The 26216-nt window shown below is 47.4% G+C and overlaps 1 long non-coding RNA gene across 1 annotated transcript in view; it reads right to left on the reverse strand.

Annotated features, from left to right (window-relative positions):
- Positions 1–468: 468 nt before the first annotated feature.
- The window catches only part of LOC136611398 (uncharacterized), a 48088-nt gene continuing 22340 nt past the window's right edge, over positions 469–26216 (reverse strand). The window contains exons 3-4 of the long non-coding RNA XR_010790261.1: positions 24221–24304; positions 469–537 (exon numbers count right to left, since the gene is read on the reverse strand). This is a non-coding gene — a long non-coding RNA (uncharacterized lncRNA). The remainder of the gene's footprint in view (positions 538–24220; positions 24305–26216) is intronic.

Here is a 26216-nt window from a genome sequence, read left to right on the forward strand (position 1 = left end):
GAAAGCCGACATCACATCTCGATCTAGATCCCTCTTTCTCAAAAGGTGCGAGTAGAAGGATCTGATGACTTCCAGAATCCCTGATCTGGACCTGTTCAGAGATCCCATACCGTCGATCAGTCCAGTGACAACTTTACGATTCACTGACATCTTGCAGTTTCTGTAGGGGTCGGGCGAGTGGTACTTCCCGAAGTCCCTCTCAAAACCCAAAGATGCGTGCTTATTATACTGGCACCCTTTGAGCAAAGACTTCACTCTGGAGATCTCCTCGCGGCTACCTCCAGTCGAGACAAGATGCTCGAGTTTCCTCCTCAGGCCCTGATAAAGACGGTACTTACTCAGGCTCCTGAGGCTAGAGAGCTGGCGGAAGAACCTCGCCGCCCTGATCTTGAGCATCTCCCACCACTCTGACTTACTGCTACAAAGATCCAGTAATGGTACCTGGCTCTGCAGAAAATCCTCAAAGGACTGTCTTCTCTGCTTCTTCCAGGAGTGATGAATTCAGCCTCCATAAGCCTCTACCCATCCGGGGGGTCTCTGCAACATTCAGGGAAAACAAAATCAGACAGTGGTCGGAGAATTCCACCTCAACAACAGAAACTGGTGAAGAGATGGCTTCCTCCTTCAAATAAAACCTGTCTATTCTAGACCTGCTCTCGCCTCTATAATAGGTGAACCCCGCGTGGCCTAGGGTATGGCGCATGTGGACATCCACCAGGCGAGCTTCGCTAGCTATGCTATTAAGCGCGACGCTATCATGTCAGCTTGCCTAGGGAGCCTCCCCTGTCACGGGTCCTCATGACTGCGTTAAAGTCACCCCCAAAAGATCACCTGCCGACTGGTAAAAAGGTACGGCTTGATCCTCATAAAGAGATCCTTGCGGCCCCGCTTGGTTTGGGGACCGTAGATGTTGATTAGCTGAAGCTCTTGTCCCTTCATGAGAACATCTAGGATCAGGCACCTCCCTATTTCTAACTCAATAACCCCTCGGCATTCAACCGCTGTGGTAAAAAGTACCCCCACTCCGCTATATGGCTCAGCCGCAAGAGACCAGTAAGATGGACCAGACCTCCATTCCCTCCTTGCCTTATGCACAGCTGCCAAATTTGGCAGCCTGGTCTCTTGCAAAAACAAAATGTCGGCTTCAACGCGGCAGAGAAAATCAAAGGCCTCAAATCTAGCCATATCAGATTTAATGCTGGCAACATTAATGGATGCCAGCGTCAACGGAGCGGGTGCCGCCATCACTGGTGATGGAGTTAGATGGCTTTCTTCTTCCCACCCCCCTTCTCATCCAGGTCTGAGGATGACCCCTTGCCACGTTTCTTGGACACTGAAAGGTCCATGGCAAGGGGCTCCTCGACCTCGTCCTCCTTGCCACTGGGCTCTGGGCCAGCCCTTCCTCTGGAGGTCACCAAACCCCCACAAGAGGAAGGCTCAGCACTCCCTGTAGGCCCCACGCTTGCCCTAGACGCCTCTCCCTCTGCCTCCTCCGAGGACGTGAGAGCTTGGTACCTGTTGGAGAGCCCAACAAGAGGAGAGTTTGGATTGCCTTCCTGCACCTGGCCCATTGCAGGGGAAGATTTCCCTTCCCTTTTTTTCACTTTCTTGGCGCCCTGCTTGCGCTTTTTCTTTTGCCACTCATCTTTGCCCTCACCCACACTTTCATAGTGGGAAGAATCTGAATAAGTGGCATCCTCTTCCCTTCGGATCCTCCTGACCTCCTCATCCAGCTCCCTGTCCCCTGGAGCCTCAGCCACATGATTTGCGTCTGGAGCAGGGGCCAGCATTGACCCACCTGCCACCTGGGTTTCCACCAGCTCCCTGCCCCTTCCGCGCTTTTCTTGGCGCCTTAGCTTGCCTGCCCCAGCATGTTTGTTCTTCCTTGGCTCCATCGCCTCTGCTGGTCCCCTCCCCTGCAGAAGCAACCTCACGGCTCTCCTCCGCTGGGGCCATGACCACATTGGCGAAAGAGCGTGGACAGCGACTGAATGGGTGACCGAGGTCACCACACAGGTGACACCTAATCTCTGTACAAGATGCCGCACGATGACCTACCTCGCCACACAGAGCACACTTGATGACATTACAGGCTGCGCTCAAATGTGAGGGGTCGCCGCACTTGTGACAGAGCTTCGGCTGCCCCTGGTAGAAGGCCAAGATACGATCCCTGCCAAGGAAGGCCACGGGTGGTATGTGGGCCACCGAATTCCCTGAACGCTTTAATTTCACCATAAAAGTCCAGGCTCCGGACCAGATGCCGTGTTCGTCCCGGTTCTTATTGGGCATATCCACCACCTCTCCGTACCGACTTATCAAAGTCATGATATCGTAACAAGAGAGGGACTCGTTACGAGTCAAAACGGTCACTCTTGACTCCAGTCTGGCGGGTTACCACTTGTGCAGCAAAACCGCGCCAGCCGGGCTCGTCCTTCATCAACTCGTAGTTCCCCCAAAAGAGCTCGAGGCCCTCTGGGCGAACAAAGCTGATGTCGAACTCAGACATGCCGTAAGGATGGATCAAGGCATAGATGTCATTTGCCCTGAAACCCATCTTCAGCAGAAGCTCCACCACCTTACTCCTGGATGGGCACGTGTCATTGCCTCTCCACTGAAGACGAGCCACATTCCTACGGCCAGTGTCCTGCCCGCTTGTCGGCAGGGACCAGACGGTCTCCCCCCTTTGTTCTCGGAAGGCACCAAGACCATGTCTCTCCCCCCAGAGAGACAAATCCACAACTCTGCCCCCTACATTCATCGAGCTCTCCCCCCTCCTCAGGGCCTCCAGGAGGCGCCATTGCAAAACGCCGTCCCCAGAGCCCAAAGACAAGGAGGATGCATCCTCCCTCCCTCCAGCGGCGACACTGGCATAACTTCTACCAGCTGTTGTCGCCGCTGGAGGGGTGACTGGATCCTGACCCACCCCCTGACTACCCTCCGAAGCCCCACCCACCCGTACACAAGGTGGCATACTAGCCGGGGAACTAGGGACAGCTGTTTCTGCAGGAACAGGGGCAGCAGAGGTACCAACAGCCACATCCATTACCTCACTCATTTCTCCATTAGCTGCTGGACCAGGACCCATGTTACCTTTACCCTTAATTTTCCCTTTATGCCCTGAGGGCAAGTCCATGGCACCTTTGGTGGGTTGCTGAAGATGTACTTCAACATTTCTCTTGACATTAGTGGCTGTAGCTCCGCCCACCGTAGCCACTCTTGGATTTGTAGTTCCTCCAACTTTCCTTCCAGCAGCAGAAGAAGGAGGTTTACCGTGTGTGGGAGGATCGGCAGACCCAGCCACCACCCACTGCGTCGCCTCTGCACTGGAAAGGCGCTTTAGGGACACAGGGGGGACAGCTAAGCCACTACCGGTGGGACCTGGCGCCGGATCACGCCCCCCTCCCACTGGGACGTGACCAACAGCGCCAGCACCTCTGGACTGGCCGCGACCCTTTGCTTTCCCGACACTCTTCTCTACCTCCTTTACTCCTCCATTCCCACTACTAGCACAAGCGGGCTTGGAGTTTTGGGCCACATTAACCCTCTCTTCCCCAGTCCCCTGCACTGGACCCACCACAGAGCCCGGGACTAGGAGCTCAGGGTTACCACCCTGGTCTGACTTTTCAGCCAAACCAGAGTGCTTGGTGACATAAACGATCTTTTCTTGAATATATGTTTTTTCCTTTTTCCTCCTCTTCTTGCTTGAGGTTTCTGGGGGAAGATCCTTTCCAAAGTAGCAGGACTGCAGCCTCTCTGGGGACTCTTGCAGCTGTATCTGCCACATTATCAGCGCCCCCTCTCCACTGCTGCTACAAGTGTCCTCTGAATCAGACTCGCCCGACGTGAGGGGCAGGCTCACCTGTTCAGCTGGGATGCTGGGCCCAGTAGTCCCACCTGGCAGCGACGATTGCTGCTCACCAGAGCACCCAGCTCGCCCATCCTGAGCACTGTCAGATTCTCCTGAGCTGCTGCTTGAGCACCTGGCAGAGCGCTCTTTAATGCCACAACTGCTCACAGATGCCATTTTGCTGAACCTCTCGTCGTTTAATAGTTTCTCTTTGAAAGGCCCACTGCTTTCCAGGATCCTTTCCCTCTCCTCCTCATAAAAGTCTATGGCCTCCTCACAGGCTTCAATCTGCCGCGATATGGCTAACTTCCTGGTGCAGGAACTGGCCCGCTCCGCATCATAGCGGGCAGCGTGCAGCTCCTGCCTATATTTGTTAAGCTGCCTCCCGACATGCCCAAAGTCCTTCATGTACTTGGCAATACGGGTTGCCACATCCGTCACTGACTCGCCCTCCTTGCGATCAACCCAACTTGCCTGCAAACGTTGTTTTGCCGCATGATCCTCCACATTCTTCCTCTGGCTGAGAGTCATCTTTCGCTCCTCCAGGGAAGTCAGGGTGACGTTGCTGCCACTCTGAACTGATGTTCTCCCCTCCTGGGGTGCAGTCCTCCCTCCCCCCGACTGAAGCCGGAGGGAGGAGGTCCGGGACTCCATGGCTGGAGCAAGCCCAGCAGCTGAAGACTTTGCTGGGTAAGCTTTACTCTTACTGGTGACCACACCCTGGGTCCTGCAGAGCTCTCACACACCCAACCTTCTCCAGAGATGCACTCACTATTCTGCTGGTGGAGTAACTGTGCACACACATTACTTATCCTGTACTGAACCTGAGTTATATCCTGTATTATACCCTAGAGTGTATTATTCACTATTCTGCTGCTGTTTGATCTAGTAACATTCAGAGTTGTGTCATCTTCAGATCCTTTGTATGGATAGTAAGTTCAGCTTGTCTGTATTAGGGGATGTCTGTCCACAAGCTTGTTGACTGTTTTCATTTCAATCATCTGAAGTCTGAAAGCCCTGCATGTAGGCTTATAAACTGCTAGAGTGCAAGTGCAGCTGAATTAACTCATAGGCAGTGCACTCCTAGTGGTAGCTGCAGGACAGCAGGGGATTTTGAGCTCTGTGTCACAAAAACAGATCCAAGTGCTATGAAGTGGTGTGTGAACGGCTGCGCACGGGCAGAGTTGTGAGAGTGGCTGCGCACAGGCGGAGGAGTGTTTGGATTATGATCTAGTCAATCTTCACTACTTTCACAAGTAAATTATAGAACCCCATTAAAATGAGCTCCATGCCTAGCAATATCATGCAGTCTGCTACTTGTGCAATGTATGCGGTCCTTAATCAGCCGATCGAGGGTGCATATTGTTGCGCAAGATGCATGCACATCGCATATTTGGAAGCCCAAATCCTGGATCTAAATTAGCAACTGGCAACACTGAGATCCATTGGCATCATGGAAAGGAGTTAGCTGCTCACTGAGCAGGCGTTCACTGGGGTAGACGTGAGGGCGGCCGGTGAGAGGGAAATACATACGTTTGTAGGTAGAAAACACGAATATATATATATATATATATATGTGTGTCTTTATTTTTATATGTATACTAATTCTATTTTTCTATACATACTAATTCTATGCTATAGTACAAAAACTTAATATGTAGTCTTAAAAAATAATATCAGATATTATGCCAAGGCTTTGCAAGGCCGAGAGAAGACGGCGTGCTTGGCTGTTTTCCCAGAGACGCCTTATCAAGTTAACGACTGTTTAACTACGCATATGACTAACACTGCCTCAGGCGGAACTGCGGACATCACATATATGGTTATGCAGTGGATTTGAGCCAATAAGACAGTTACACACTTCTAATGACGTGATAAGGGGTATAAAGCCCCATGTAATCTGTAATAAAGTGCGCAGTTACTCCCCGTGTGAGGAACTATACCAGACCTCCGTGTGTGGTGTTTTTTCTTTACCGCCAGCAACGGGGCATTGGGGTGGGCCTGATTGGTGCTGTACGCAGAATTGTCCCTGACAACGGCAGTACAGAAGAGCAGGGGGAGCAGGCAGCTAGCTGGGTGACAGATAGAAGGAGGGGTAGAGGGAAGAGAATCAGGGAGGCTAGTCCTGAACTGGCACAACCCAACAAGTTTGCAAAGTTGGCAGATGAGGGGAATGCCATTACAGAGCCAGCACCGCTGCAGCACGATATACCCTCTGAACGCCAGGTAGATGACTGCTCCAGTGAGAAGGGGACGGGGAGCGCAGGGCAGGCTAGACACGTACTAGTAGTGGGGGACTCAATTATAAGGGAGACAGATAGGGCAATCTGCCATAAAGACCGGGATCGTCGAATGGTGTGTTGTCTTCCTGGCGCTCGAGTTCGACACATCGCTGATCAGATTGACAGGTTACTGGGAGGGGGCTGGTGAGGATCCAGCGGTCATGGTGCACATTAGCAACAATAAACAAATTAGAGGTCAATGGAGGGCCCTCAAAAACGATTTCAGGGACCTAGGATCCAAGCTTAGGGCGAGGACCTCCAGGGTAGTTTTCTCAGAAATACTACCTGCACCAAAAGCCACACTAGAAAGGCAGCAGGATCTTAGGGAGGTAAACAAGTGGCTCCAGAGTTGGTGTAAGAAGCGAGAGTTTGGGTTCCTGGAAAACTGGGCTGACTTTGCTGTTGGCTGCAGGCTCTACCATAGGGACAGGCTGCATCTTAATGAGGAGGGTGCAGCTGTGCTATGGAAGAAGATGGCTAGAAGGCTGGGGGAGTGTTTAAACTAGAAACTGGGGTGGAGGGCAAAAAGAGAAACTGGGTTGACAGTGTAGATAGCGATCTGGGTCCAAGTAATGGAACCTGGGGTCAAGCAGGGAGTGGGGTTAGTACAGTTAGAACTGACAGAACAGCCAATAGTACCATCAGTAGCAAAATGAATTTAAAGAACAAAAACAACCGTATAAATTGTATGGCTATGAATGCAGGGAGTCTGATCGGCAAAGTGGGTGAACTTGAATCAAGAATGACTGATGAAAACTACGATATAATTGGAATAATGGAAACATGGCTTGATGATAAGTACGATTGGTGGTGAATTTACAGGGTTACAATCCCTTCAGAAGAGACCATGGTTAACAGAAAGGGGGAGGGATGTGTCTATGTTAAATCCTGCCTAATGCCCAGGCTAAGAGAAGATAAAGGTGCAGGACATAAAAGCGTGGAATCTCTGTGGGTAGAAATACAGGGAGAAAAAATAAAAATAAAAAAAATAAAATCCTGATAGTGGTTTCCTATAGGCCACCAAAAGCAACAGAAGAAACTGAAATCTTATTATTAAGGCAAATAGAAGAGGTGTCAAACTGCAATGAAGTAATTATTATGGGGACTTTAATTATCCGGATATAAACGAGATGAGCGAGCACCAAAATACTCGGGTGCTCGGTACTCGAGTCGAACTTTCCGTGATAATAATAATAATAAACTTTATTTGTATAACGCCAACATATTCCTCAGCGCTTACATAGACAGGGAATACAGAAAGACAAAAGTACAAACATTACAGAACACAGTTACATAGTAATCAATTGATGGAAACAATAGGGGTGCGGGTCCTGCTCCAACGAGCTTACATACTACAAGTAATGGGGTGATACAGAAGGTAAAGGGGCTGGAGATGTGCACTGTATGGCGAGGTGGAGAGTGAGGGGTGATATACACATAGACAATGGTCAGACATTTAGCCGTGTGATGGCAGAAACAGTATGACTGCAGGAGCGGTTTATGATGGCTAGCAGGGATTGCAGTCAGTAGGTCAGGGAGCATGTTATCAGGCGGAGTACAGAGGGGTTTGTCTAGGGAATTCGGTATGCCTCCCTGAAGAGGTGCGTTTTTAGAGCACGCCTGAAGTTCTGCAAGTCCTGGATTGCTCGGGTAGCCTTTGGTAGTGTGTTCCAGAGGACCGGTGCTGCTCTGGAGAAGTCTTGGAGGCGGGAATGAGAAGTTCGAATTAAAGGGGAGCTCAATCTGGTTTCGTTAGCAGAGCAGAGAGCCCGGGCTGGTTGATGGATTGAGATGAGGGAGGTGATATAGGGGGGTGCTGCACTGTGGAGGGCTTTGTGGATGAAGGTGGCGAGTTTAAATTGAATTCTGTATTTAACGGGCAGCCAGTGCAGTGACCGGCACAGGGCAGAGGCGTCCGAGTAGCGGCTGGACAGGAAGATGAGCCTGGTTGCCGCATTCAGGATGGATTGGAGAGGGTAGAGTCTGGTGCAGGGGAGGCCGATCAGCAACGAGTTGCAATAATCGAGCCGGGAGTGGATGAGGGCAACAGTGAGCGTTTTTAGCGTGTCCACAGTGAGAAAAGAGCGGATTCTTGCGATGTTCTTGAGGTGCAGCTGACATGTTCGGGCCAGAGATTGGATGTAGGGGGTAAAAGAGATCAGAATCAAATATGACTCCAAGGCAGCGGGCATGTTGTCTAGGAGTTATGGTGGTGCCACACACTGAGATGGAGATGTCAGGATGAGGGCGGTTAGTGGAGGGTGGAAATACCAGCAGGTCAGTTTTAGAGAGGTTTAGTTTTAGGTAGAGAGAGGACATGGTGTTAGAGACAGCGGACAGACAGTCAGTGATGTTTTGGAGTAAAGGTGCAGAGATGTCACGGGAAGAGGTGTATAGCTGGGTGTCATCAGCATACAGGTGGTATTGGAGGCCAAATCTCCTGATGGTTTGTCCAATAGGGGCTGTGTAGATAGAGAAAAGAAGGGGGCTGAGGACAGAGCCCTGGAAGACCCCAGCAGCAAGGGGAAGAGGAGGGGAGGTAGAGCCAGCAAAGGAGACACTGAAAGAGCAGTCAGATAGGTAGGAAGAGAACCAGGAGAGGGCAGTGTCCATTAGGCCAATGGAGCGTAGCATACTGAGGAGGAGTTTGTGTTCAACAGTGTCAAATGCTGCGGAGAGGTCGAGGAGGATCAGTAGGGAGTAATCACCCCTCGATTTGGCTGTCAGTAGGTCATTGGATACCCTTGTAAGGGCAGTTTCTGTCGAGTGTTGGGGTCGGAAGCCAGACTGTAGGGGGGTCTAGGAGAGAGTTCTCTGATAGATAGCTTACAAAGCGTGAGTAAACCAGCCGTTCTAGTAGTTTGGAGATGAAGGGGAGGTTTGAGATGGGTCGGTAGTTGGCAGCATCAGTCGCGTCCAGAGTCGGCTTCTTTAGCAGTGGGGATATGATGGCGTGTTTGAAAGAAGAGGGAAAGATGCCAGAGGTCAGAGAGAGGTTGAATATAGTGGTGAGATGGGAGATGACCGCTGGGGAGAAGGACCGGAGGAGGTGTGAGGGGAGAGGGTCGCTAGCGCAAGTGGTGGGGTGAGCAGAGAAGAGCAATTTGGAGACTTCTTCCTCTGTCGCTGGTCTGAGTACAGACAGTGAACAGGAGCTAGGTGCAGTGCTGACAAGACTAGGGTCAGGGCTAGTCTGGGATTGGGAAGTTATTTCCTGACGGATGTCATCAATTTTCTTTTTGAAGTAAGCAGCCAGCTCTTCGGCACTGAGATCAGTCACTGGGGGCTGTGGTTTAGGGCTGAGAAGAGAGTGAAAAGTATCAAAGAGCCGTTTAGGGTTGTGGGATAGTGAGGAGACTAGAGAGGTGAAATAGACTTGTTTGGCATGGTGGATGGCAAGGTTGTAGGTTCTGAGCATGAATTTGTAGTGGAGGAAGTCTGTGGACGTTTGCGATTTCCTCCACAGCCGTTCAGAACTTCTAGAGCACCGCCGGATGAAGCGCATTTGAGGCGTGAGCCAGGGTTGCCGTGGTCTATATCGGATGGCTCAGGTCCTGGGGGGCACCGCTTCATCCAGGGCATGTTTGAGAGCGGTGTTGTAGTGAGCGGCAGCCAGGTTGGGGCAGGTGAGGAGAGAGATGGGGGACAGAGAGGACTGTAGGGATTCAGCAAAGTTCTGGGTGTGAATGGCCTTAAGGTTCCTGTAGGTACTGTAGGTAGGTGGGTCTGGAGAGATGTTAGGGAGCGTGACAGAGAAAGAGAGGAGGTTATGATCCGAGAGCGGGAGAGGGGAGTTAGTGAAGTTGGCAGCAGAGCAGAGCCGGAGGAAGACCAGATCCAGGGTGTTTTCATCCCTGTGAGTGGGAGAGGCTGTGAGTTGAGAGAGACCAAGGGAGGAGGTGAGCGAAAGAAGCTTAGAGGCAGATGGGGAGATAGGTGATTTTAACATCCCCACTAATGACCCTAAGATGAGGGTTGGAATTTCACAGGATAGGAAGTGGGGGAGCCAGGCGGCAAAGTGGTCCAAAAACAGGCGAGCAGCACCTGGGGGGCGATAGATAACTGCTACTCGCATGGACAGCGGGCGGAAAAGCCGTAGCGTATGTACCTCAAATGATGGAAAAGTGAGTGAGGGTACAGGGGGGATGACCTGGTAGGTGCATTTCGGGGAGAGAAGAGCACCTACTCCTCCGCCACGCCTGTCATCTGGTCTCGGGGTATGGGAGAACTGCAGGCCATTGTAGGACAGTGCAGCAGGGGAGGCCGTGTCAGACTGCTGTATCCACGTTTCTGTGAGAGCTAGCAGGTTTAGAGATTTAGCAGTAAAAAAGTTGTGGATAGTGGGGAGTTTATTACATGCTGACTGGCAGTTCCAGAGTGCACATTTAAAGGAGTCAGGGGAGGCTATGCATGGGTGATGCTCGAGAGCTCGTTTCAAGTAACGAACCCCATTGAAGTCAATGGAAGACTCAAGCATTTTTGTATGGGACCGATGCTCCGCATAGCTGATGACTTCTCAAACACCAGAAAACATCAGAAAGTCATGGAAACACCATAGAAACGGATAGGGAAGGGCAGGGGCAGCATGCATGGCTGCATCTGAGGCACCCAGGTCCCACTATTAAGCCAAAATGGGGGCAAGAGTCTGGCGTCACACCCTAACAATTTACTTTGGACAAACCCTCATTAGCTAGGCACATGCACTGGCACATCTTAGCCAAAGCACCACACTACCTCCAACCAAGGACAATCACTGCTTGCGAGTGACCCCGCTGCCTCTTATTCTGGGTTACATGCTGGCATTGCTGTCCAACCCCTCGCACGACCCTGTGTCCACAGTGCACACAAAAGTTTCCCTGCGCAGCGTTCAGCTGCCCTCATGTCACACGCTTGCTTCATAACCACACCACCCTCATGTCTATTTATAAGTGCGTACTTGATGAGGAGGAACCGGAGGCACACACTGCAGAGGGTTGGCAGGGCCAGGCAGTGACCCTCTTTGAAAGTGTGGGCGATAGCTCACAGTGCTGTTGAGAATTGATGATAGATTGACGTACCAGCCTCCACCTTGTGTGACCCAAGGTGCCGTGAGTTACATAGCAATGGGAAATCCATGTGTCCCCACACAATTCATTCTGTGTAGGTGTCAGATAGCTGAACGATGCTCTAGGAAAGCAGTCTGTGCCCTACCCAAGTCATTCAGTGCATTTGTGCCAGATAGCTAAAACACCCAATGGGAAATCTTTGTGCACCCACAGCATAGGAAAGCCCATGAAACCCAAGGAAAGTATTAAACATGAAGCAATTACAGTGCCCAAACATGGCAGACTTTCACTCCTCCCAGGACCTCGGCCTCTGCACACACACTCAGCAATCGTGGCCATAAAGCAGACTCCGATGCTAGTACAGCTGTGAAGGTCTCATTAAATCAGTTACGGTTGCTTTCACAGCTCCAAAGATTGGATTAACCAGGAAGAAGTTGAATGGGCCAAACCTGGCGCAGTTGCATTTCCCCAAGGACATAGGCCTCTGCACACACCCTCAGCAATCGTGGGCATAAAGCAGACTCTGATGCTAGTACAGCTGGGAACGTCTCATTAATGCAGTAACGCTCCTTTTGTTTGGCCAAAACCAGTGTCTCAGATAACTGTGGTAACATGAGAGAAAATACATGTTGCCCAGTGCTGATCCCCTGACCCCAAGCAGGAGGAGGAGGTGGCATTACAAGGCCAAGAAACCATGACCAGGACCCGCTATAGTCTGTGTGGGAAGTATGTGAGCGGGCCCTGGGTCAGGCTTGGTCCCAGCCTCCACCTTGTGTGACCCAAGGTGCCCTGAGTTACATAGCAATGGGAAATCCATGTGTCCCCACACAGATAGCTCAACACCGCAAGGGGAAGTCTTTCAGTTCCTTGGGCTTGCCTATGCTGTTAGTGCACAAAGATGGTATTACACAGGAAGAAATCAGAGTGCCCAAACAAGGGAGAGTTTCACCCCGCCAAGGACCTTGGCCTCGGCCCACATTTCTGCCCTAGTGTATTTATGCCAGATAGGTAAAACACCGCGATGGGAAGTCTTTGTGCACCCATAGTATAGGCAGACCCCTGTAACATTTCTGTAGCAAAGGTATAGGCGGACCCCAGTAACTTTTCTGTAGCAAAGGTATAGGCAGACTCCAGTAACATTTCTGTAGCAAAGGTATAGGCAGACCCCAGTAACATTTCTGTAGCAGAAGTATAGGCAGACCCCTTTAACATTTCTGTAGAAAAGGTATAGGCAGACCCCTGTAACATTCCTGTAGAAAAGGTATAGGCAGACCCCTGTAACATTCCTGTAGAAAAGGTATAGGCAGACCCCTGTAAAATTCCTGTAGCAAAAAGTATAGGCAGACCCCTGTAACATTTTTGTAGCAGACGTATAGGCAGACCCCAGTAACATTTCTGTAGTAAAGGTATAGGCAGATCCCTGTAACATTTCTGTAGCAAAAGTATAGGCAGACCCCAGTAACATTTCTGTAGCAGAATACTACAATATTTTAGTATTCAAAAGTAAGTATATTTCAATACTTTTGAAACTTTGAAAAATTGTAAAAAAATTATAAGCAGAGCCTTTTGGGCTGCAGAAAAATTGGCAGTTCAGCATGATGACATGCTGTTTGAGGAGGAGGAGGAGTAATAATATCCAAGAGTGATTGACAAAGCTAATTCACCCTTTTTTTCGGTGATAGAGAATGCTTTTTTCTCCGGTTGCAGCAAAAAGAATCTTTAGGTTCCGCTGCTCTCCGCCGGTGAAGAAAAGTCTGGGGAAATCCAGCCTTTGTTCATCTTTATGAGTGCAAGCATGTCGGCACTGGCAGTTGCTTATCTGTGATGATTCCCCCACCTGCACTAAACACCCTTTCTGACAAGCCGCTAGCGGCAGGGCAGGCCAGCACGTCTAGGGCATACAGCGCAAGTTCGTGCCACGTGTCCAGCTTTGAAACCCAATAGTTGTATGGAGCAGAGGCATCATGGAGGATGGTGATACGATTGGCTACATACTCCCTCACCATCTTTTTACAGTGCTTCCTCTGACTCAGCCTTGACTGGGGAGTGGTGACACAGTCTTGCTGGGGAGCCATAAAGCTGCCTGCACTGGACATGTTGCCTGATCCCCACGCCTCCCCTGCTAGTTGACCCTCGGAACTGCGTCTTCTGCCACTAGCGCTGTCAGACAGGAAGTTTAGCATCACTTTTTCCAACAGGGCCCTGTGGTATTGCATCACTCTCGTACCCCTTTCCTCCTCAGAAATGAGAGTGGAAAGGTTTTCCTTATACCGTGGGTCGAGAAGGGTGTACACCCAGTAATCTGTGTTGGCCAGAATGCATCTAACGCGAGGGTCACGAGAAAGGCAGCCTTACATGAAGTCAGCTTTGTGTGCCAGGGTACCAGTATACAACACATCACTGTCCTCACTAGGAAGATGACTTTCAGGATCCTCCTCTTCCTCCTCTTCAGCCCATACACGCTGAACAGATGAGAGGCAAGCAGCATGGGCACCCTCTGCAGTGTGCCCAGCTGTCTCTTCCCTCTCCTCCTCCTGTTCCCCCCCCTCCTCCTCCTCCAAAACGCGCTGAGATATAGACATGAGGGTGGTCTGACTATCAAGCGACATATTGTAATCCTGTTCCAACCGCAAAGCATCGGCCTTTATGCTTTGTAGCAAATTTCCCAGCAGGCAAAGCAGCGGGATGGTAACACTAATGATTGCCGCATCGCCGCTCACCATCTGGATTGACTCCTCAAAGTTTCTGAGGACCTGGCAGATATCTGCCACCCATGCCCACTCCTCAGTAAAGAATTGGGGAGGCTGACTACCACTCCGCCGCCCATGTTGCAGCTGGTATTCCACTATTGCTCTATGCTGCTCGTACAGCCTGGCCAACATGTGCAGCGTAGAATTCCAGAGCGAGTCGCACAGCAGTCGGTGCTCTGGCAGCTGAAACCGATGTTGCAGGGTCCTCAGGGTGGCAGCGTCCGTAGTGTACTTGCAGAAATGTGCGCAGACGCGGCGCAACTTGCTGAGCAGGTCAGACAAGTGGGGTTAGTTTTTCAGAAACCGCTGAACCACCAGATTGAAGACGTGGGCCAGGCATGGCACATATGTGAGGCTGCCGAGCTGCAGTGCCGCCACCAGGTTACGGCCGTTGTCACACACGACCATGCCCGGTTGGAGGCTCAGCGGCGAAAGCCAGAGGTCAGTCTGCTCTGTCAGACCCTGCAACAACTCGGGGGCCATGTGCCTCTTGTCAGCTAAGCTGATTAGTTTCAGCACGGCCTGCTGATGCTTGCACACCGCTGTGCTGCCGCGTCGCGCGATACCAACTGCTGGCAACGTGCTCACACTTCTTAATTGAGAGGTAGAGTTGGTGGAGGAGGAGGTGGCATAAAACGCTGCAGATACCAGCACCGAGGTAGGACCCGCTATTCTGGGTGTGGGTAGGACATGAGCGGTCCCAAGCTCTAACTCGGTCCCAGCCTCCACCAAATTCACCCAATGTGCCATCAGGGAGATATAGGGGCCCTGCCCGTCTGTACTTGTCCACGTGTCCGTGGTTAAGTGGACCTTCCCAGTAACCGTGTTGGTGAGGGCACGATTTATGTTGCCGGAGACGTGCTGTTGTAGGGTTGGGACGGCACACCGGGAAAAATAGTGGCGACTGGGGACCGAGTAGCGTGGGACCGCCGCAGCCATCATGTTTTTGAAAGCCTCCGTTTCCACAAGCCTGTACGGCAGCATCTCCAGGCTGATTAATTTGGCAATGTGCATGTTTAAAGCTTGTGTGTGCGGATGCGTGGCGGCATATTTGCACTTTCGCTCCAACACTTGTGTTAGTGACAGCTGAACGCTGCGTTGAGAGACATTGCTGGATGGAGTGGAGGATGGTGGAGGTAAGGGTGTGGGTGTAGGCCGGGAGGCGCTCATGCCTGTGTCCTGGAAGGGGGATTGGATCTGTGTGGCAGGTTGGGGCACAGGGGAAGAGGCAGTGGTGTGACCTGGAGGAGGTGAACGGCCTTCGTCCCACCTTGTGGGGTGCTTGGCCATCATATGCCTGTGCATGCTGGTGGTGGTGAGGCTGGTAGTGGTGGCTCCCCGGCTGATCTTGGTGCGACACAAGTTGCACACCACTGTTCGTCGGTTGTCCGTGCTCTCACTGAAAAACATCCACACCTTTGAACACTTAGCCCTCTGCACGGAGGCTTGCCGCGAGGTGGTGCTTTGGGAAACAGTTAGGGGATTCTTTGCTCTGGCCCTGCCTTTTCCCCTAGCCACCCAACTGCCTCTTCCAACCTATCCTGCTGCTGCACTTGCCTCCCCCTCTGAAGCCCTGTCCTCAGTAGGCTTAGCAAACTAGGCAGACAACTGTGTCTCATCATCATCATCCTCTTCCTCATGCACAAAAAGCGCTTGAGACAGTTGCCGGAAGTCCCCAGCCTCCTCACCTGGACTCCAGGAACTTTCCAAAGGTTGAGCATCGGTCACGACAAACTCCTCAGGTGAGAGAGGAACCATTTTTTCCCACTCATGGCAGGGACCCGAGAACAGTTCCTGGGAGTCTGCCTGCTCATCAGAATATGTCATTTTCATGGAGTGAGGAGGCTTGGAGGAAGGAGGAGCAGCAGCCAAAGGATTCAGAGTTGCAGTCCCTAGGCCGGGAGTAGTGGACTGCGTAGAAGACTGGGTGGTCGATACATTGCTGGACGCATTTTCTGCCATCCACGACAGGACCTGCTCACACTGCTCTGTTTGCAATAAAGATCTACCACGCAGACCCACAAATTGTGATATGAAGCTGGGGACCCCAGAAACTTGCCTCTCTCCTAATCCCGAAGCCGGCTGTGATTCACCTAGACCAGGAAGTCGGCCTGTGCCCACACCCTCGCTTGGACGTCCGCGTCCACGTCTTCGACCCTTACCCCTACTTCTCATCATGGCGGATTAAGAATAGAGCAGGACCCAAATAAATTACCCCACTGTACAGCACTGACAACTGTGGCTTAATTCACCGCATACAGAGACTTGTAGATAGCGGAGGCTCTATGCTGTGACTTGAAAAAAGTAACCCACTGTCTTGCGCTGATACCTAGAGGGTAATTTACTGCTCGCAGAGACTTGTAGATTATAGAGGCTGTGTGAAGTGAGAGAAGACTTCAAAGCCAGTGGATAGTGCTGGTAACTGTGGCTATCTCAACCTCACCAAGGAAAGGGTATTGTGAGACGCTCTGCACAGCGGCAGAGCTGAAATACCTTGCAATATTACGGTACTGTTTAGCAGTGAGACCTCTGTCTAATGCACTGCAAACACAGAACGGTAAAAATGAAGTTGTTCACAGCAGGCTAGGAAATATTTGAGTGCAATTTCACGGTGAGAGCGGGATTGTACGGCATTGCAGCCTGAAAACACTATTCCTGAAAGGCTGCGAACAGGCCTAGATGCGTAATCCAAAAATAGAAGCACTACAACTCCCAGCCAGCCACAAGTATAATGCACACAATCAGATGTAGCCCAACGAAGGAGCTTTGGGGTTTTTGCATGGAGGATACAGACTGTATAGTGTATATAACTTTCCCTATAAAAGTGGCTGTGTCCCAACACTCTGTTATGCACTGCAGACACAGAAAAGGTATAAATGAAGTCGTTCGCAGCAGGCTAGGAAATAGTTGTTTGCAGTTTTACACTGAGAGCTGGTTGTACGGCACTGCAGCCTGAGAACGCTATTACTGAAAGGCTGGGAACTGGCCTAGATGCGTAATACAAAAATGGAAGCACTACAACTCCCAGCCAGCAACAAGTATAATGCACACACGGTCAGATGTAGCCCAACGAAGGACCGTTGGGGTTCTTGAAGACAGGATCCTACTTTAACACTTTCCCTATATCAGCAGCAGCTCTTTCCCTAAACTCTGTATAATACACTCCAGACTGAGAACGCTATAGATGAAATGGCCTGCACAGCTCGAGATGAAAAAAATAAATAAATTGTGCACTACTGCTTCCAGCCAGCCACAACAGTGATGCACACGGTCAGATGTAGCCCTAAGAAGGACCGTTGGGGTTCTTGAAGACAGGACCTACGCTAACACTATCCCTGAATGAGCAGCAGCACTTTCCCTAACCTCTGCCAGTGTCTGAGGCGAGCCGCGGGCGGGACCACTTAAAGTACTCGGCGGTCACCTGATCTCAGCCACTCACTGCTGTGGGGTGGGATAGGGCTGGCACGTCACAGGAGGAAGTGGTAATGCCTTCCCCACATGTCAATTGGTTCGAAAATGGCGCTAAACATGTGGGGAAGGAAATGGAATTGACTTGAGTACCGCGTGGTGTTCGACTCGAGTAACGAGCATCTCAAGTACCCTAATGCTCGAACGAGCATCAAGCTCGGACGAGTGTGCTCGCTCATCTCTAAATATAAACTAGAACAATATGGGAAGGCAAGTGAAAGGCCAATTAATACATTTGAGAACCTCGCTATTAAAAGTGGAAAGAAAGAACAAAGACAAAAAAAAATTCAGAAGGCAAGTAGAGGAGCAACTGATAACAATCACAAACTAAAATGTTTGTATACAAATGCCCAGAGCTTAGAAAACAAACAAGGAGAATTGGAGCTTCTAACACAGGAAGTGAAATATGGCATAGCAGAAACTTGGTGGAATGATGCACATGATTGGAATACAAGGTTTGAAGGATACAACTTATTTATAAGAAACAAACCCCCCAAAAAGGGGAGGAGGTATTGCGTTGTATGTTAGGAAAACAATCTCCACAGAGATTTAAGCTTCAGAGCATGGTAGCTCTATAGAAACTGTTCAGGTAAAAATACAGGGAGAAAACAGAAAGGACAGCATTGACAGCATTGTGGGCATTTAACCCCTTGAGTGGCGGGTTTCCTACCACCCTGTCGTGCCCACCAGGGCAGGTTTTTTAAAATGGTCTAATCATTGAATTTCAACTAATTTTGCAGTTGCGTCTCAAGAGCTATAACTTTTTCATTTTTCCATTGACATGGCCATATAAGGGCTTGTTTTTTGCGGGACAAGTTGTGATTTTTTTTAAACAGGGGGGAGGAAAAAAAGAAATGGGGAAAAAAGAAAAAAAGGGGCCATGTCATTAAGGGGTTAAATAATGTATTAACTTCCTTCTCTGGGTCATTATGACGCATGGATACCACATGTGTGATAGTATTTTTGATTTTTTACAAAGTAAAGGGAGACAAGTGTTTTTATAATTTTTTTAAATAATTTTTTACCTTTTTTTAAAAAATTTTTTTTTTTGTCCCTTTAGGGGACTTCCACAGGGACTCATCAGGACCCCTGATCACATTCCAGGGGTCCGATGGTGACAGCCGTTTACATGCTGCAGTGACAGCCCTTTACATGCTGCAGTCACATAGACTGCAGCATGCAAAGGGTTAACACAGCAGAGATCGGAGGTTTTCTCTGATCTCTGCTGTAAGAGCTAGTACCTAGCTGTCCTCTGACAGCTAACAACCAGCTCTCCCTGCCACAGAGACCATCGGCTTGCTTCTGACAAGCCGATGGTCTCTATGGCAACCTGTAAACAAAGCAGGAGGTTGCCGACATATCGGCAATATCTTCTGCTGGTTTTTCAAAGCCCTTGCTGTGTTCTCTGTGGGTCTGTGCAGGCAGAGCACAATGTCACAGCTTGTGGCATTGTGCTCTGCAGCTCCCATAGTGATACATAGCCCGGAAATCTTCCGGGCTATGTCAGTATGAGCAGTGGAGCTCGTCCCAGAAAATTTCCGGGCGTGCCACTCAAGGGGTTAATATAGGCCACCTGGGAAAGCAGAAGATATTGAGGAACTCTTTCTACATCAGATGGCCAAGCTCTCAAAAAAGCATGACAGTGATTATGGGAGATTTTAAATATCCAGATATTTGTTGGGAATCTTTCTGTGGTAAAAGTAGTGTAACCAACAAATTGTTATCTGCTCTTGTTGACAACTTTATCTTTCAAAAGGGGAAAGAGAAAACAAGGGGATCTACAATTTTGGACCTAATTCTTACCAACAGAGAGGAAATGGTTGAGGAAGTAAAGGTAGCTGGGACCTTAGGAGGCCGTGTATATGCTATGCTTGAATTTTGCATAAAAAGGGGAGGAAGACCTGAAAAAACTCAGACCTCAAGGTTGGATTTCAGAAAGGCTGGATGTTCTCAAGGACAAAAATGTCTAAGGTGGTTAAGAAATATTGCGATTCCCAAAACACAATTCTTAATAATCCCTAAAAGCAGGAAGAATGGGACGCATTTAAAGACACCAGGATGGATAACCACAGAACTTGCACACATGTTGAAAACAAAGAAAAATATATTTTTTCAAATTGAAAGAAGCGGAAATATCTAAAGAAGAATATAATGCTGTCTGCAGAAACTGTAAGGCAAGTGTCAGAAAAGCTAATAATGAATTGAGGCTTGCAACAGAGGCCAAACACAATAAAAAAAAGACTTGGGGGGTAGGTCAAAAGCAAAAGAAAAGTCAAACATGCTGTTGGATGCTTATAAGATGAAATGGTGAATTGGTTAAGAATGATGTTGAGAAGGCCGAACTTTTAAATTCCTATTTTGTATCTGTTTTCTCTCAGAAAGTAGATGGAACATCAACTGATCTTCCCTGTGTTATTGGAGGAATAAAAGAATGCAGGCTAACTATAAGCCAAGAGATGGCGAGGGAACACTTAGCTAACTTAAATGAATTCAAGTCTCAAGGAACAGATGAATTACATCCTAGGATACTAAAGGAAGCAGCAGAGGTAATTGCTGAACCACTCACTATAATCTTTGAAAATTCTTGAAAAACAGGAGAAGTCCCAGAAGATTGGAAAAGAGCAAATGTTATCCCTATCTTCAAAAAAGGGAAGAAGGTGGATTCAGGAAACTACAGGCCAGTGAGCTTGACCCCTATACCGGGAAAGATCTTTGAACAAATTATTAAACAGCATGTATGCAAGTACTTGGGTGAAAATGGAGTAATTAATCAGAGCCAGCATGGGTTTGTAACAAACAAGTCATGCCAGACTAATCTAATTTTCTTCTATGACAGTATCACCGATTAGGTTGATCAGGGAAATGCGGTGGATATAGTATATCTTGACCTTAGTAAAGCATTTGACAATGTATCTCATACTATACTTATTGAAAAAAAATGACCAAATATGGGATTGACAGGGCAACTGGCTGAGTGATTGTACTCAAAGAGTGGTCATAAATGGCTGCACATCCAAGTGGGAGAATGTATCAAGTGGGGTAATACAAGGCTCTGTCCTAGGCCCAGTGTTGTTCAACATTTTCATAAATGATCTGGAGGAGGTAATTGATGTGGAACTGATCAAATTTGTTGATGACACAAAGCTAGGTGGGATAGCTTACACTAGGGAAGAGAGAGAGAGTATTCAGAATGATCTAGAAAAGCTCACACAGTGGGCAGAGACTAACAGAATGGTATTTAACAAGAAGAAATGCAAAGTCTTACTTCTGCGCAAGAAAAATGGAGAAAGCGCATATAGAATGGGAGGAATTGGGCTAAGCAGCAGCACATGTGAAAAAGACTTGGGTATACTAATAGAGCATAGACTAAACATGAGACAACAATGTGATGCAGCAGCCAAAAAGGCAAACACAATTCTGGGATGTATTAGGAGAAGCATAGAGTCTAGCTCATGTGAGGTAATTATCCAACTCTTAGTCGGACCTCATCTGGAATACTGTGTCCAGTTCTGGGCACACCACTTTAAAAAATACATAGACAAACTAGAGCAAGTTCAGAGAAAAGTTACCAATATGTTGAGCAGTATGTAAATCATGTCCTATGAGGAATGGTTAAAGGATCTGGGAATGTTTGGCTTGCAAAAAAGAAGGCTGAGAGGAGACATATTAGCTGTCTTCAAATATTTGAAAGGCTGTCACAGTGCAGAGTGATCAGCCCTATTCTCATTTGCACAAGGAAAGACTAGAAGTAATGGGAATGAAACTGAAAGGGAGGAGACACAAATTATGTATTAGAAAAAAAATTCTGACAGTGAAGGTGATCAATGAGTGGAACAGGTTACCATGGGAGGTAGCGAATTCTCCTTCAATGGAAGTGTTCAAACAAAGGCTGGACAAATATCTGTCTGGAATGCTTTAGTAAATCCTACACTGAGCAGGAGGTTGGACCAGATGACCCTGGAGGTCCTTTCCATCTCTACCATTCTATGTTGGTGCATGTTCTGCAAATCATGTCCTATGAGGAACAGTTAAAGGTTCAAGGAATGTTTAGCTTGCAAAAAAGAACGCTGAGAGGAGACTTAATAGCTGCCTACAAATATCTGAAGGGCTGTCACATTGCAGAGGGATCAGCCCTATTCTCATTTGCACAAGGAAATACCAGATCAATGGGATGAAACTAAAAGGAAGGAGACACAAATTAAATATTAGAAAAAACTTTCTGACAGTGAGGGCGATCAATAAGTGAAACAGGTTACCGTGGGAGGTGGTGAGTTCTCCTTCAATGGAAGTGTTCAAAAAAAGGCTGGACAAATATCTGTCTGGGATGTTTTAGTGAATCCTGCACTGAGCAGGTGGTAGGACCCTATGACCCTGGACGTAGCTTCCAACTCTACCAGTCTATGAGTCTATAACTACTATAATACTGCTCCCAATGTACAAGAATATAACTACTATTATATTGCCGCCTATGTAAAATAATATAACTGCTATAATATGGCCTCCATGTACAAGAATATAACTACTATAATACTGCCCCCCATATACAAGAATATTACTACTATGATACTGCCCCATATGTACAAGAATATACCTACTATAATACTGCCCCCTATGTACAAGAAAATAACTTCTATAATACTAACCCCTATGTACAGGAATATAATTACTTTAACACTGCTCTTATGTACAAGAATATAACTACTATTCTGCTGCCCTCTATGTACAAGAAAAAAACTACTTTAATACTGCCCCATGTATAAGAATATAACTGCTATAATACTACCCCCTATGGACAAGAATATAACTACTATAATACTGACTCCTATGTACAAGTATGTAACTACTATAATATTCTTCCCTATGTACCAGTATACAACTAATATAATACTATCCCCTGTGTACAAGAATGTAGCTACTATTATAATGCCTCCTATGTAAAATAATTACTTTTATAATTTTGCACCTATGTATGAGAATATATCTACTATAATACTGCCTCCTATGTACAAGAATATAACTACTATAATACTGCTCCCTATGTACAAGAATATAAGTTATATAATACTGTTCCTATGTACAAGAATATTACTACTATAATACTGTCCCCCTATGTAGAAGAATAGAACTTCTATAATTCTGCCCCATGTACAAGACTAACTACTATATTATTGCTCCTTTGTACAAGAATATAACTACTGTAATACATAGTAACATAGTATGTAAGGCCGAATGAAGACCATGTCCATCTAGTCTAGCCTGTTATTCTCCTGTGTTGTTGATTCAGAGGAAGGCAAAAAACTGCAAGACCAGGAGCCAATTAGCCCTTTTGGGGGAAAAATTATTTCCCGACTCCCTAATGGCAATCAGACTAATCCCAGGATCAACCCCTAATAGTTCCTACCTGCCTGTATACCCGGATTAACAATTAACCTAAGATTGATATCCTGTAATATCCTTCCACTCTAGAAAGACATCTTTTAAACTCCTCTATGGATTTTGTCATCCCCACATCCCCAGGCAGAGAGTTCCACAGTCTAACTGCTCTTACAGTAAAGAACCATTTTCTGTGTTGGTGATGAAACCTGCTTTCCTCTAGAAGTAGCGGATGGCCTCTCGTTACCGTCGCAGTCCTGGGTATAAACCGATCATGGGAGAGATCCTTGTATTGTCCCTTCGTGTATTTATACATAGTTATTTGATCACCCCTTAGCCGTCTTTTTTCTAGAGTAAATAATCCAAATTTGGATAGCCTCTCTGGGTATTCCAGTCCCGTCATTACATGTATTAGTTTAGTTGCCCTTCTTTAAACCCCCTCCAGGACTGTAACATCTTTCCTGAGCACCGGTGACCAGAACAGTGCGCAGTATTCCATGTGAGGCCTGACAAGTGCCTTATATAGTGGGAGGAAAATGTTCTCGTCCCTCGCCCCTATACCTCTTTTAATGCACCCCAAGACTTTATTAGCTTTTGCAGCAGCTGATTGGCATTGGTTACTCCAGTTTAGTCTACAATCCACTAGTACCCCCAGGTCCTTTTCCATATCACTTTTCCCTAGCAGTACCCCGTTTAGTGTATATTGGTGACAGCTGTTTCTCCTGCCCATATGCATAACCTTACATTTTTCAACATTGAACTTCATTTGCCATTTTTCTCCCCAAGCCCCCAGCTTATATAGGTCCATTTGTAGCCGTACCTTGTCCTCCGTTGCATTGATTATATTGTATAATTTAGTGTCATCTGCAAATATTGATATTTTACTGTGCAGTCCCTCTATCAGGTCGTTGATAAATATGTTGAACAGAATGGGGCCCAATACTGAACCCTGTGGCACCCCGCTAGCGACGGTGGCCCAATCAGAGTATGAACAATTTATTACTACCCTCTGCTTTCTATCTCTGAGCCAATTCTTTACCCAGATACACACGTTTTCAACCAATCCGAGCTGTCTCATTTTATATATCAGCCTCTTATGCGGCACGGTACTGACCCATATGTACAGGAATATAACTACTATAACCCTGCCCCTGTATACAGGAATATAACTACTATATTAATGCCCCTATGTACGGCAATATAACTACTACTACACTGCCACCCATGTACAAGAATATAATTACTAGAACACTGCTCTTATGTACAAGAATATAACTGCTATAATGCTGCCCCCTATGTACAAGAATATAATGCTGCCCCCCGCAGTGTAGGGGAAAAGATCAGCCTGCGATCTCCCTTCATACATAGCCTGATGCTGCAGGCCATCAAAAGGCGTATTGGCGTCGTTAAGGGGTTAAACAAGAGTAATCACAGTGTAAGTATTGAGGCACTTACTTGAAAGAGGGGTCTGAGGACATTACAGCTCCACCTTGACGATGCCAGAGGTGATGAGTCAGTTTCACAAAGGGTCCTTTAATGCTGCAATGACAAACATAGAATAGAGTAGCATGAAATGTATTTCAGAGTTTAAAACCCCCTTTTTCAAGCAGAAACATACCCGGTTAAGAAAGCATAAGATGTTAAGAATGTTAAGAAATACATTGTGCAGCAGTGTGGTAGACATTTAGAAGAGGTGGGTGGAGTTACTGACTGCCAACGCTGCGTATCATATGAGCGTTGTTGTCTGCATTCAGTCTACATGTAAGCTCCATTAGGAGTAATGGTGAACTCTCTGTATATGACAATGGTATAAACATTGATAAAACAAAATTAATTAATTGGGGCCAAGCCCCAAACAGGCAGTGTTAGGTGGTTTTTCATATTGTTGTTAAAGAATGTCGTTCCTATTTTTATTTATTGGTGGGAATCTTCTCTAATAATAAGGATAAGAGCAGCACAACCAATCGTCCAGAAAATATCCTGCTTTATTTTAATCCATACACAGAACAGGGCAGCAACGTATTAGCTCCAAAGAGCCTTTTTCAAGCTGGAAAAAGGCTCTTTGGAGCTGAAACGTTGCTGCCCTTTTCTGTGTATGGATTAAAATAAAGCAGGATATTTTCTGGACGATTGGTTGTGCTGCTCTTATCCTTATTATTGGAAACGGACTGTGTGGTTCTGGAAGCTTTGGAACCTGGTGAGCTTGCACCCTTTCCTGTACACACGTCGCACCTGCCTATGGTGTATTTTTGCTGAGTGCTGCTGCACAACTACACTTTTGTGGAATTTTCTCTAAGGCTGCCTGTCCACGGGAACCGCCGTCTGGGAGCAGGAGCCAGCAGACGGATCTCCGTGGTGAGCGTGTCTGACAGATAGGCTCAGCGTGGAGAATCGCGGCACTTCGCAGCATGCTGCGATTTGCCGGCCACAAACAGAGAATTCACCACTCGTGGACAGGGGGGCTGCGCTTTCCATAGCAAATTTTTGACTGATCCTTAAAAACCTCACTTGAGTAGCAATTTCTCCTAATGCGTCGGAACTGCCCATAAGAGGAAAGTTAGTCTTCACTTTATTTTGCATGGCTATTGGAAACATCCAAATAGCTGCTTGAATCTATTGGTTTGAAATATGTCATGGTATGTACTTTGCCCTATGATACAGTGTAATACATTGTATCATAAATTCAGAAAGAGAGGGTACCCTTCTACCCACTTACACAAAGCTAATAATAGAGCCAAGAAAATTGATCATAATACCCTCCTTAATTCAAAGATTACCAATCCAAATATGATACAAAAGAAGAATATGATAAAATGCATCGGTACCTATGAGGGTATACACTGATCACATATATACGATCCTTCAAAAATATTGGCTTATTCTTTAATCTGATCCAGATGTCTCAGACATTATAACAATCAATCCTAATGGCACCTTTCACCCATTGCAACATCAGACACATTAGTTAGTTTACAGCCATTACCCTTTCCCCTTCACTGATCAATCTCTCACAGCTAGAAGATCTATAATGGGATGCTATCCTTGTGGTAATTGCTCCTTTTGCCCTGCACTTTTGAAAACAAATCCTTTCAAAATTCCATAGATGGAAAAAACGATATAATCAAAGCAATGAGCAGGGCAGTAGTCTATGTCGCAATCTGTCGCTTCCCCAAAATCTATGTTGGTAAAACAATCCAAAAGCTTCGACATAGAATTTCCAAACAGCAAAGCACCGTAAGAACCAAAGTGCACAAACCACTGGCAAGACATATTAATGACTACCATAGTGGCAATATCGTATGCCTAAAATTTTGTGGCATCTCACAGATCGGTTTGGGTTTCACGAAAAGGAAATTTAAAACATGAATTATTAAAAGAAGAAGCTAGGTGGATTTTCCGTTTTAAAAGTAAAATCCCTTTGGATTGAATGAGGATTTTTCCTTCGGTGTCT

This window comes from Eleutherodactylus coqui, chromosome 2, assembly GCF_035609145.1.
Source record: "Eleutherodactylus coqui strain aEleCoq1 chromosome 2, aEleCoq1.hap1, whole genome shotgun sequence".
In the NCBI taxonomy this organism is placed as follows: Eukaryota; Metazoa; Chordata; class Amphibia; order Anura; family Eleutherodactylidae; genus Eleutherodactylus; species Eleutherodactylus coqui.